Source organism: Azolla caroliniana, unplaced genomic scaffold (genome assembly GCF_043228905.1).
Source record: "Azolla caroliniana isolate FFs.n. ecotype wild unplaced genomic scaffold, voAzoCaro1.0.p SCAF_8, whole genome shotgun sequence".
NCBI lineage: Eukaryota > Viridiplantae > Streptophyta > Polypodiopsida > Salviniales > Salviniaceae > Azolla > Azolla caroliniana.
The window spans coordinates 20493618-20505184 of NW_028230443.1; the positions used below are offsets into that span (position 1 = coordinate 20493618).

General features: G+C 43.2%; 1 pseudogene across 1 annotated transcript; it reads right to left on the minus strand.

Moving 5' to 3' along the window:
* Positions 1 to 6796: 6796 nt before the first annotated feature.
* Positions 6797 to 7490, minus strand: LOC147861294 (endochitinase 4-like; annotated as a pseudogene). The gene is made up of 2 exons (XR_015530101.1): positions 7343 to 7490; positions 6797 to 7247 (listed from the first exon to the last, which is right to left on the minus strand). The product of XR_015530101.1 is annotated as an endochitinase 4-like (transcript).
* Between the last annotated feature and the right edge of the window lie 4077 nt (positions 7491 to 11567).

Here is an 11567-nt window from a genome sequence, read left to right on the forward strand (position 1 = left end):
GTTCATCCTCAATTTGAACAAGGTGAAATCGGCCATGTACGCTAAAAGTCTCAAAACCGAGACAAGCATCGAGTTGTGGCACAAGAGAATCGACCACATAAACCTCCAATAGCTCCGAGCTATGCAATCAAAGGGAGTCGTCATCGGACTTCCGACATTCGAGTCGAAACGAGTTAACCGAGTATGCGAAGTGTGTCAACTCGGCAAACAACATTGTCTCCCATTCCCGAAGGAGAGCTCCGCAAGCAAAGGCCTCCTCGACGTCATACACTCAGATGTATGGGTACTGGCTCAAACGCCGACGATCGGCGGATGCCAATACTACGTAACCTTCATCGACGACTACTCGCGCTATGCATGGATCTACCCGATGAAGAAGAAAAGTGAAGTGCTCTTCCACTTCCAAAAGCTCAAGGGCCAAGTCGAGAAAGAAACCGGTCGGCACATTCGATGCCTACGATCGGATGGAGGCAAGGAGTACTTCTCTGACGAATTCACCTCCTACCTCCAAAGTGAAGGCATTTGGAGAGAATTCTCGTGTTGACACACCCCCCAACAAAATGGAGTCGCCGAAAGGAAAAATCAACAAATACTCGAGGTAGCATGCGCCATGACGCATGAGAAGCACATGCCGAACTTCTATTGGGTCGAAGCAGCATCCACGGTCGTCTATCTCATGAACCGATGCACCACTAATGGAGTGCATGAGCTAACTCCCTACGAGCTCCTCGTCGAAAGGAAGCCGATCTTGTCGCACCTCAAGGTGTTCGGAAGCATTGCGAATGTACGCATCCCGAATGAAAGCCGACAGAAGCCCGACGCGAAGTCGAAGGAATGTATCCTGGTAGAATACTCGTTTGAGAAGAAGGCATACAGGTGCTACAACCCTTCTACCCGAGCGGTTCGGGTAAGTCGAGACGTAGTCTTCGACGAGTCCGCATCGTGGTACACACTAGAGACAACTTCAACTCCGACTCCGACTCCGCTCCACCCGGAATGCGCCGAACAAGAGGTAGAAGATGGAGATCGCTTCGAACACATGTTTGAAGAACGTCCAATTACGACAAGGCCTAGTGGGCCACAAGAGCCCCCACGCAACCCAAGCACGTCGCGGCCAAGTACGAACTTGGACAAAGGCAAAGGTAAGATGCTCGAATATGAAGTCGACCACCCTGACGACAATTATTCGGATGGATCGGCTCCCTCACTAGATAGTCAGTTTGGTGTACCCATCATGCGTACACCCAGAGTAAAGAAGGCGCTCACATCGGCGAGCGAAAAACTTCGACGCTCATCTAGAGCTAAGAACCCCATCACTCGGCACGGCTACAATGAGTACATGGCCCATTATTACGCCTTTGCGATGAAGGTAGCGGCCGAACAAGAGCCCAAGAGCTCCACCAAAGTGGCTTGTAACCCACGATGGGTGGAAGTAGTCGACCTTCGCCCACACACTACAAGCCTTCGTCATCGGCTTGAGGGGGAGGAACCGAGATTGCCACGGCGAAGGTCGGACGGAAGCACACGAAGCCGACAAAAGCCAAAGCGGATGTCGGACTCCTCACGCCTCAAGCTCAACTTAGTTTAGTTAGTTAGTCAACCATGTAACTTCGTAGTTACCTAGGTAGAATCTAGTTTGAAGTGTTGACGATAACGCCTTAAATAGGAACTTGTACTTAAGTGGGATATTCTAGATCCTCCACTCCTAAGTACATTTAATATAGAACTTACACTTTCGTACCTATATTATCCTCACACATGTGCACCCTTGCACATGAGATCTATATATACCTCATTGGAGGTAGTTTTTCGATTTAATGATCATAATGCTAATTTAATATAGTTACTCATCCCCCATCTTGTGTTGTTCATAAGTGTATCTCTCTCTCTCTCTCTCTCTCTCTCTCTCTCTCTCTCTCTCTCTCTTCCTCTAACACAGATACATACATATCACTTAATCTTCCGCTTATCAACTAATCACAAATTAGGTACTAATTAACACCCTTGCTTAATTACATACCTAATTCTTAAAGTCCTCCCATGTTTAGTTTATGTGCAGGTATTAGGGCTCGTTGGTGAGGCTTTGGTGGGGGAAGACAAAATCCCTTCTTCTTGATGAATTGTTGCGCTTTCTTCACAGCTGCTAGGAATGGTTGCCACGATGTCCTCTTCCGTTGCTTCAATGAATACCTCAATTTCCAGATATGATTATGATGTCATTATTTATGTCACGGATCATAAACTCAAGAGACAAGCAAGAAGATAACTAAATGGACAAGAAAGAAGATAGTATTAAAGGAAAGACTCCATAACTGGTGTTGTTCACCTTGAATTCCTTCAAGGTGAACTCCTCTATTTATACTACATGGCATGCATACTTGTTGCACGGATGTGAATCTACAATAGAGCATGTAGGTATGCATGCATGTGCCAAGTGTAAATACTACAAGGGAGCAACTATGCACATGATGCTAGCATAGTTGCTAGCAAAATAATAAGGACCAATTACATACATAACTAGTACTAGATATCTTGGTTAACTCATAATACTAGATTATAACATGGTCGTACATTATGCTAGCAAAATAATAAGGACCAATTACATACATAACTAGTACTAGATATCTTGGTTAACTCATAATACTAGATTATAACATGGTCATGTCAAGAGTTCGAATCTTGACATTATCCCCCCTCTTACGCCGCCTTCCCAAATCGGCCGCTGGTTTGTGGGGATATCGGTGATGAAAATCTTGGACGACCTCTTGGGCATTTTGTAAATTTGCCGATGGTTCCCATGTGGCCTTAGACATGGGGTAATCCCTCCATAGGACGAGGTATTGCAAGTGTCGACAGTGCCAACGCGAGTCAAGGATTTGGTCGACCTCGTATTCCTCCCCTGTCGTCAATTGCACAGGTGGTGGTGGTGGGGCTTGACGTCCTGGGAGTTGTGAAGCATAATGGGGTTCGAGGAGGGAGACATGAAAAACATCGTGAATCCGGAAGTGGGATGGAAGGGCGAGCCGGTAGGCGACGGGATTGTTGCACTCGATGATACGGAATGGTCCCAACTTCTTGTAATCAAGTTTCGCACATGGACGATTAGTAGAGATGTGTCGACGTAACAACCAGACCATGTCTCCAACGACAAAGTGTGGAGTGGAAGATCGATGGAGATCAACCTGCTTCTTGTATCGTTCACTAGCAAGACTAAGCTCCAAGGATAAATCATGAGGTAGTTCTTCCAAAATGTGGGCGCGATCCTCTGCCGAAGGGTTCACGGAAGTGGTAGGAAGGGAAATGTTGAAGCGAGGATGTAAACCGTAGTTGGCAAAGAAGGGAGTGACGCCAGTCGATGCATGGAGAGAATTATTGTAGGCGAATTCCGCGAGCGAAAGTAAGTTGACCCAATCATCTTGTTGGTAACTAACCGAGCACCGAAGATACTGCTCAAGGATTTGGTTGACACACTCCGTTTGCCCGTCAGTTTGGGGGTGATAAGCGGAGGACAACTTGACAGAGATGCCTAAAGTTTGTAGCAGGCGCTGCCAGAAGTGAGAGACAAACTGGGGTCCGCGATCCGAGATGACATCATCGGGGAGTCCATGCAAGCGTACCACATTGTTGAGTAGGAGATGCACCATTCCTTCTCCGGAAATGGTTTTGGAGCATGGAGTGAAGTGAGCCATCTTCATAAACCGATCGACAACGAACAACACCGAGTCATAGCTATTGACCAAAGGTAGATCAGTTATCATGTCCATAGAGCTAGAGGCCCAAGGACGACGAGGACATGGAAGCGGCTGTAGTAAGCCGTATGGCCGATGATGAATGGCTTTGGAGCGAGCACAAACCTCACAACTCTTTATGTATTCTTTGACCTGCTTCCATGGTTGTGGTCACCAATACCCCCGAGAGATTAGCTCGAGGGTTTTCGCGACCCCAAAATGACCTGCAAGTGGGTCATCGTGGCATTCCCACAACACCCGAGTGCGACATGGGCCCTCTGGGACGTATAAGAGATGATCTCGGAACAACAAACCCTCTTGTATGGTGAAGGTGTCAAGATCCTTCCTTTTGGTCGCCTTGGAGGGGTTTTGCAGACTATCTCGAATCTCGTTGGCGAACGCATCGGTCTTGGATGCATCAGTGATTTGTTGGAGTAAAGAATTATCCTGCAACATACAAGTGGCAAAAAGATGCAATTGGCCGGGTTTCAACAAACGTCTAGATTGTTGAGCATAAGCAGCATCCCCAGGGCGGAGTGCAAGGTCAGCTCGGTGAGAAAGGGCATCAGCCTTCCCATGTTGGCCACCAGGTCGAAATACGATCTCAAAATCGTAGTCGACGAGAAATGTCGACCAACGGGCTTGCCTTCGATTCAAAGTACGAGTGGTGGAAAAATAAACTAAATTTTTATGATCAGTCACTACCTGGACACGATGTTGTGCGCCGGCCAAGTAGGGTCGCCATTCTTCAAAGGCAGCAATGATAGCAGCAAGCTCCTTGTCGTAAATGGGATAATTGATTTCGGATGCCATAAATTTTCGGGAATAGTAAGCCACTAGATGCATTAGGTTGTTGTCGTCTGCCTGGGATAAGATGGCGCCAATTGCAAAGTCAGAGGCATCTGTTTCGACTTGGAAGGGTTTTGTGGGGTCAGCATGTAGCAGCACCGGGGCAGTGATGAATGCGTGTTTGAGTGAGTCGAACACATTTTGTGCCTCCGAGGTCCATAAAAATGGAGTGCCTTTATGGGTGAGAACGATAAGAGGTTGTGCTAGGGTGGAAAACCCCTTGATGAAGCGACGGTAAAAATTCGCGAAGCCGAGGAAGGATTGCACATCTTTAAGTCGCCTTGGAGTCGCCCACGCCTGAATGACAGAGACCTTCTTCATATCCATGGTGATGCCAATGGGCGAGATGATGTAGCCTAGAAATTCGATTGAGGTACGGTCGAACTCGCATTTCTCGCCTTTGGCATAAAGGCCATGCTCACGAAGTTTGGCAAGAACTAATCGGACTTGGCGAGTGTGCTCCTCCATGTTTGGCGAGAAAATGAGAATATCATCGAGGTAAATGACAACAAAAAGATCAAGATATTCCCGGAAAATATCGTTCATCATATGTTGAAAAACTGCGGGAGTGTTAGTAAGACCAAAAGGCATTACCTTGTATTCGAAATGCCCATACCGTGTTCGAAATGCGGTTTTCCATTCATCCCCCGACTTGATGCGTACTAGATTGTACGCTCCACGCAGATAAACTTTGGAGAAGACACGCGCAACTCAGAGCCGATCAAGGAGTTAGGGGATCAGAGGTAGCGGATAGCGGTTGCGCACAGTGAGTTTGTTGAGACCTCGGTAGTCGACGCATAAGCGTAGAGAGCCGTCCTTCTTCTTCACAAATAAAATGGGGGCATGAGCCTCGTGACAAACCCTTCCCATTGATGATGTGAGTTTCTCGATGTCATAAGTTCAGGACTTGTCATCTTGGGAATCTTCCTCCAAATCTGTGTAAGTTTGCAATCCAACCTCAAAATCACAAACCGAAAATTCTAACACAATCCCTAATAGATTGAGAATAATAATGTATAGTGGATTTATGAAATTAATTTTATATGAATAGCAAAAAATTTATCGTATTGAAGATTAAAAGAACGGTCTAAATATAAACAAGATCATTCTCGACTCCATTACATGAAGTACATTGAAATGTAAGAATCTAAGAAGATAGAGATGTTGGAATTGTGGTTAAGAAGGATATCCTTCAGTTTTTGTTTGGATTGATTAGTTTGATGGCTTTGTTGGCTTATGATTCGTTACTCCAAGCTCATTCAAGATTTTGGCAACACTTCAAGCTTGATCCAAATAATGAGCTATCCTCTCCCTTTTCTAGGTTTCTAAAAGGCCCTTACCAAAATAATAAGTTTCTTTTTATAGCACTTGACATTGAGACTCAATTGATTCACCCTTCATCATCCATTACAAGATTTGAATGTCTGACCTCTTGATCGTAATGAAGATCTTGATGACTAAGCTAAGTCTTTTTGTTATTTTTAACTTCGTTTTCTCTCATGACATTCTTTCCATACTTCTACCCTTCAATCTTTTATATATTTGGTTTTCTTGTTTTCGTCGTGTGCACTCACCATATGATGACAATGTTTCAGAAAACAATGAGCAAGTAATAATCACTTACGAACGATCTAAGAGAAAGATGTGAACATTGGATAGCGATGGACTCATAGCATGCAATGGTTTATGAAGAGATTGTAAATTTACTATTTCAAATGCTAGAGGTTAGTGAGTGATGAGTAGATCATCCAAACTAAGACATTGGGCCAACCTTTTAACTTCTCATCAAGGTAGGTTTAAACTGAATAATAGAGATCTCCTAAAATTTAAAGGCCATACCTTGAACACTTCAATAAAAAAGATGTAGGCTTATATGCTCTATCACAAAATGTTTTGCTCTTCCTTATGAACCATTTCACCATGTGGACATGCTCTTCCATTGCACTCGGTTTCATCAACAATGTGTGTAGACTTTGGGTGGTTGTTTCTTTTTCTCTCTCCAATATACAAAAATTTGGACGATCAATTGGAATTTCATTGCCGCATATTAAACGTATTATACTTACACAACAAGTCCTTTATTTGAAACAAAACCCCAAGGCCATGTTCAATTGCAATTTCTAGGCCAGATATTGAACGTCTTATACTTACACAACAAGTTCATTATTTTAGAGAAAACTCCAAGACCATCCGAAGATAGGCTTGGAAGAACAACTTGTTAATGCCTACAATGGTATTGTAATCATGGACAAAAAAAAGAGGGACAATGTAGTCATGAACAAGAGAGATTCTTAGTAGCCTGTACACCCAGGATATTGCAGTAATGCTTGTAGATATCTATGCGGATGTTTTGAGCGTTACCTTCACACTCTTTACCATTGATGACTTTAATTGTGGCGCCGAACCCGTGATGGTTCACCATTGCATGATGACACGTGAGTGTCGATTGTGTCATCCAGAACCACACCACAGTCTTGAATGAGATGTGGGGGTCGGTCGCGATGACCCCGGGATTATGGATTCCATTGAAACCCATGTCTCTTCCAGCCGCGAGGTAGTTGTAGTTCCGTGTGAGCTGGAGAGGTCCGCGGCCATAGTATTGTTAGGTAGGGTCACATAACTCTAGTAGGCAATGCAGTCCCTTTCCATCCTCTTCCGTGTATGCCCCATCTGGTAGAACAAAATGTTAGACATGATAACTCAATTTCATCCCTTTGAAGTGTAAAACAAAGAACTACAAGACATATGAAAGGCATACTACATACATCCCGTCTCGTGAGCCACGTGGGCGAAGAATGCCGCGAGCTCATGTCTCCGTGCATGGTCAGTTCCGGTGGTTCCGAAGCTGTTAAACGCATTTGCCGCCTCGATGAACATGGGGTAAGTGTAGACACCATTCGCGGTGTTATACATGTATCCCCGATACATGGCAAGTGTGAAAAGGCCAAAACTGGTCTTTCACTTAGTTGTGTGGGGAGAGAGAGAGTGTGAGTTAGTGAGTGTGAGTGAGCGAGTGTCTGCTTCCTCTCTATGTGTCGTTTTTCCCCCTTTTTCTCTGTTACATAGATTTACCCTCATTATCTTTGTTGTAATCTCCACCCTGTTGTATCAATTGAACCCCCTTTGTTGCTCACCCCCTATTCCTCTCATGCATACTACAACTAAGAAGGAGCACCACTCCTTCATCCTTCACTGTCCATGCATTACAATTAAGAGCATAACAGACAAATTTTCTCTTGATTTTTCTGCTCTATCGATTCACATCACTGGTATCAGAGCTTGAGAGACAGCGAGGGGAAGCTTTGGAGTCGGAAGCAACAAGCGCCCGAGACTTGTAGTGGCGTAGGAGATTCGTGTGGCGAGCGTTGGAGTATTGGGGTTAGTTGAAGCATCTACCTATTGTTGGGCATCTCCAGCATCTTCGACATTGAAGAAAGGAGCCTGCTATTCACAGGTACTTCCCTTGGTTAAACTCTCTTATTATCCATCATATGCGAAACATTCTTTGGGTGAAATAAGTTGTGGTGGGAGAGACCCCTACCACATTTGCAAGAGAGATTTGGGGTTAATGTGAATGCATAGCAAAGCCAATGCCTATAGTTTGTGGTTTGAGATATGTATGTGAGTCAATATCGTAGCTACATTTGGAAGAGAAATTTGGGGTCAATGTGAATGTATAACAAAGTAGTTGCCTACAATTTGTGATTGGGAGATGTATGTTAGTCAATATTGTTGACATTTCGGAAATTATATGTCCTTAAGTGGTGCTTGTTATATGCAAGAGTGGTATCAGCCCTCTTTGACAATTCACTGCTGATATTTTGGAAGTTGTATGCTTCCAATGGTGCACGTTGCACAAAATATTGGGTATCAATCTTTGATAGTTTGCCATAAGCTAGTTGGTTACAAGTTTTTTGTTGCCCAATCATTGCCTGATACTGTCGTTCACTCCCATGGAGTCTGAAACGTTGGATGTATCTAGTAGCATTTATGTTGCTCGCAATAGTTCAAGTAAGAACTATTCCTTTTTGGGAAAAGATCATATTGAGATCCGGAAATTTGATGGATCTAATTTTGCTTTGTGGAAGAATCAGATGCGTGATGTATTGGTTCAAAGAAAGCAAACGAGGTCCCTAGGCGGCAAAGTGAAGAAGCCGAATGACATGGATGATGATGATTGGGAGGAACTTGATACCTTGACCATGTCCACTATAAGACTGCACTTGGCGGATAGTGTCTACTTTAATGTTTTAGATAGCCAAAACTCCGAAGAACTTTGGAAAAAATTATGCAATACATATGAGAAGGAGACTGCAACAAACAAGGTGTATTTGATGAGAAAGGTATATGACCTTCGTATGAAGGATACAGATAGTATTGCGTCTCATTTAAATCAGTTTGATGCATTATGGTCGCAATTGCAAGCTCAAAAAATGACCATGGATGATGAGCTGAAAGCTGTATTTTTGCTATGCACATTGCCTAGCTCATGGGACACATTTTGCACCGCTATTAGTGCTAGTGTACCAAACGGTAAATTGGTGTAAAATGACATAAGTGGAGCACTATTGGGTGAAGAAATACGTAGGAAATCTATGGTTTCCTCACAAGTTGGAGATGCATATTATGTTCGAGATGCTGGTTATGGTAAAAACCAGCAACGTGGTAGAAGCCAAACCAGAAATAGTCATGGAAATCATTACAAGAGCAGAAGTAAGTCTAGGAAGAGACTTGTGGAATGCCATTATTGCCACAAGAAGGGTCATATTAAGAAAGACTGTTATGCCTTGAAGAACAAAGAAAAGGAAAAGAGTAAAACTCATGGTGATGGGCATGTTAAACAATTGGTTGGTTCATCATCTTCGCTGAAAATAGAGGAAATAAATGTTGCATGCGATGATGGTGTTGACATCTTGGTCATGGATGAGGATGCTACCTATGTTGAGGCTAATATTGCTCATGCGTTTGCTCATACATGGTTGTTGGACTCTGGTACTTCATTTCATGTGACTCCACATAGAGAGAGGTTCACACGATACGAAGCTAAATCACTTGGTACAGCCCAACTTGGAGATTCACATTAGTGTGATGTGATTGGCATCGGAGATTTCATGGTACAATTTTTTGATGGCTCTCAGTTTACCTTACAAAATGTATGCCATGTGCTTGAGCTAACTCGTAACTTAATGTCTGTTGGACAACTTGATAACATTGGTTTTAAAGTGATTTTTGTTGCCCAGTCCTTTCGTATTACGAAAGGAAATATGGTTATTGCTAAAGGGAACAAAGTTGGTTCACTTTATCCTTTAGTTGTCCATCAAAAGGAGCATCTTTTGACAGTCACAGAACATCCTATGACTTGTATTTGGCATGGCCGTTTAGGTCACATGTCTCGTATTGGAATGGAAACATTATCACGTTTTGGCTATTTACCTATGTTATCATTTTCAAATTTTTCAGTTTGTGAGCATTGTCAATATGGTAAACAAACTAGAAGTGTGCATCAGAATATTAATTCTGATTCGTCTACTCAACCCTTGGATCTAGTTCATACGGATGTATGTGGCCCTATGCCTACCAAATCATTGGGTAGAGCTTTGTATTTTATTACATTTATTGATGATGCCACAAGAAAGGTTTGGGTGTATCCCATAAAACAAAAGGGTGATGTATACTCTACTTTTAGAAAATGGCTTGCCTTGGTGGAGACTGAAAAGGGTATAAAGCTTAAGGCTTACGTTCTGATAATGGAGGTGAGTATACCTCTCATGAGTTCAGAGATTTTTGTGATTCTAGAGGCATACGTAGAGAGTTTACTGCCCCTTACACTCCGGTACAAAATGGTGTGGCAGAAAGGATGAATAGAACCATCCAGGACTGGGTTGTTTCTATGTTGCATCATGCAAATCTGCCGCAAGGTTTTTGGCCTAAAGCAGTTCGAACAACAGTCCATGTGATAAATCTATCACCTAGCACTGCCAAAGGCTTCAAAGTGGCACAAGAGTTGTGGATAGGAAAAACCCCAAACTATGATCATCTTAGGGTATTTGGATGTGAAGCGTATGTTCATGTTCCAAAACAATTAAGGCAAAAACTAGATTTTAAGAGCAGGAAATGTATTTTCCTTGGCTATGGTGTAGATGGTCAATTTGGATATCGTTTGTGAGATCCTAAAACGCACACTATAGTCAGAAGTAGTGATGTCGTTTTCAATGAAAAGATTATGCATAAGCAGCCAATTAAGGAAGTGGAAGTGAGGAAAGTGACATTTCAGGATGTTATACCCTCTATTAGTGTGGAAAAGGATAACCCCACACCGATGCTGAACAGTCCTATAAATGTTCACCCATATGCGGATGTTCAAAATGAGGATGCATGTGTACAACCTAAAAACAGTCCAACTCTGGTTCAGCAACCAATGAGACGATCTACTCGTGTCTCTAGGCCCACCTGCTAAGCTCACAGACTATGTGATGTTAACGGATGGTGGTGAACCCTCTTGTTATAAGGAAGCTATTTTGGCCAATGATCATGCTAAGTGGGAGCGTGCCATGCAAAATGAATTGGACAGCATTTATAAAAATCGTACTTGGGATCTAGTACCTTTGCCAAAGGACAGGAAAGCATTGCCATGCAAATGGGTATACAAGTACAAGTGTACATCTGATAATGCTTCCCCAAAGTATAAAGCACGCTTGGTTGCCAAAGGTTTCAAGCAAGAACATGGAATTGATTTTGATGAAACCTTTTCTCCTGTAGTTAAGATGACTGCATTGCGTATGTTGCTTTCATTGGCTGCAAATCAAAATTTGGGATTAGTCCAAATGGATGTGAAGACTGCCTTTTTACATGGGGACCTTGATGAGGATATTTATATGGAACAACCTGAAGGTCCTGAAGTCTCGGGAAAAGAACATTTGGTACGTAAACTCAAGAAGAGTTTTTATGGGCTTAAGCAGTCCCCTAGGTTGTGGTACCAAAAGTTTGATG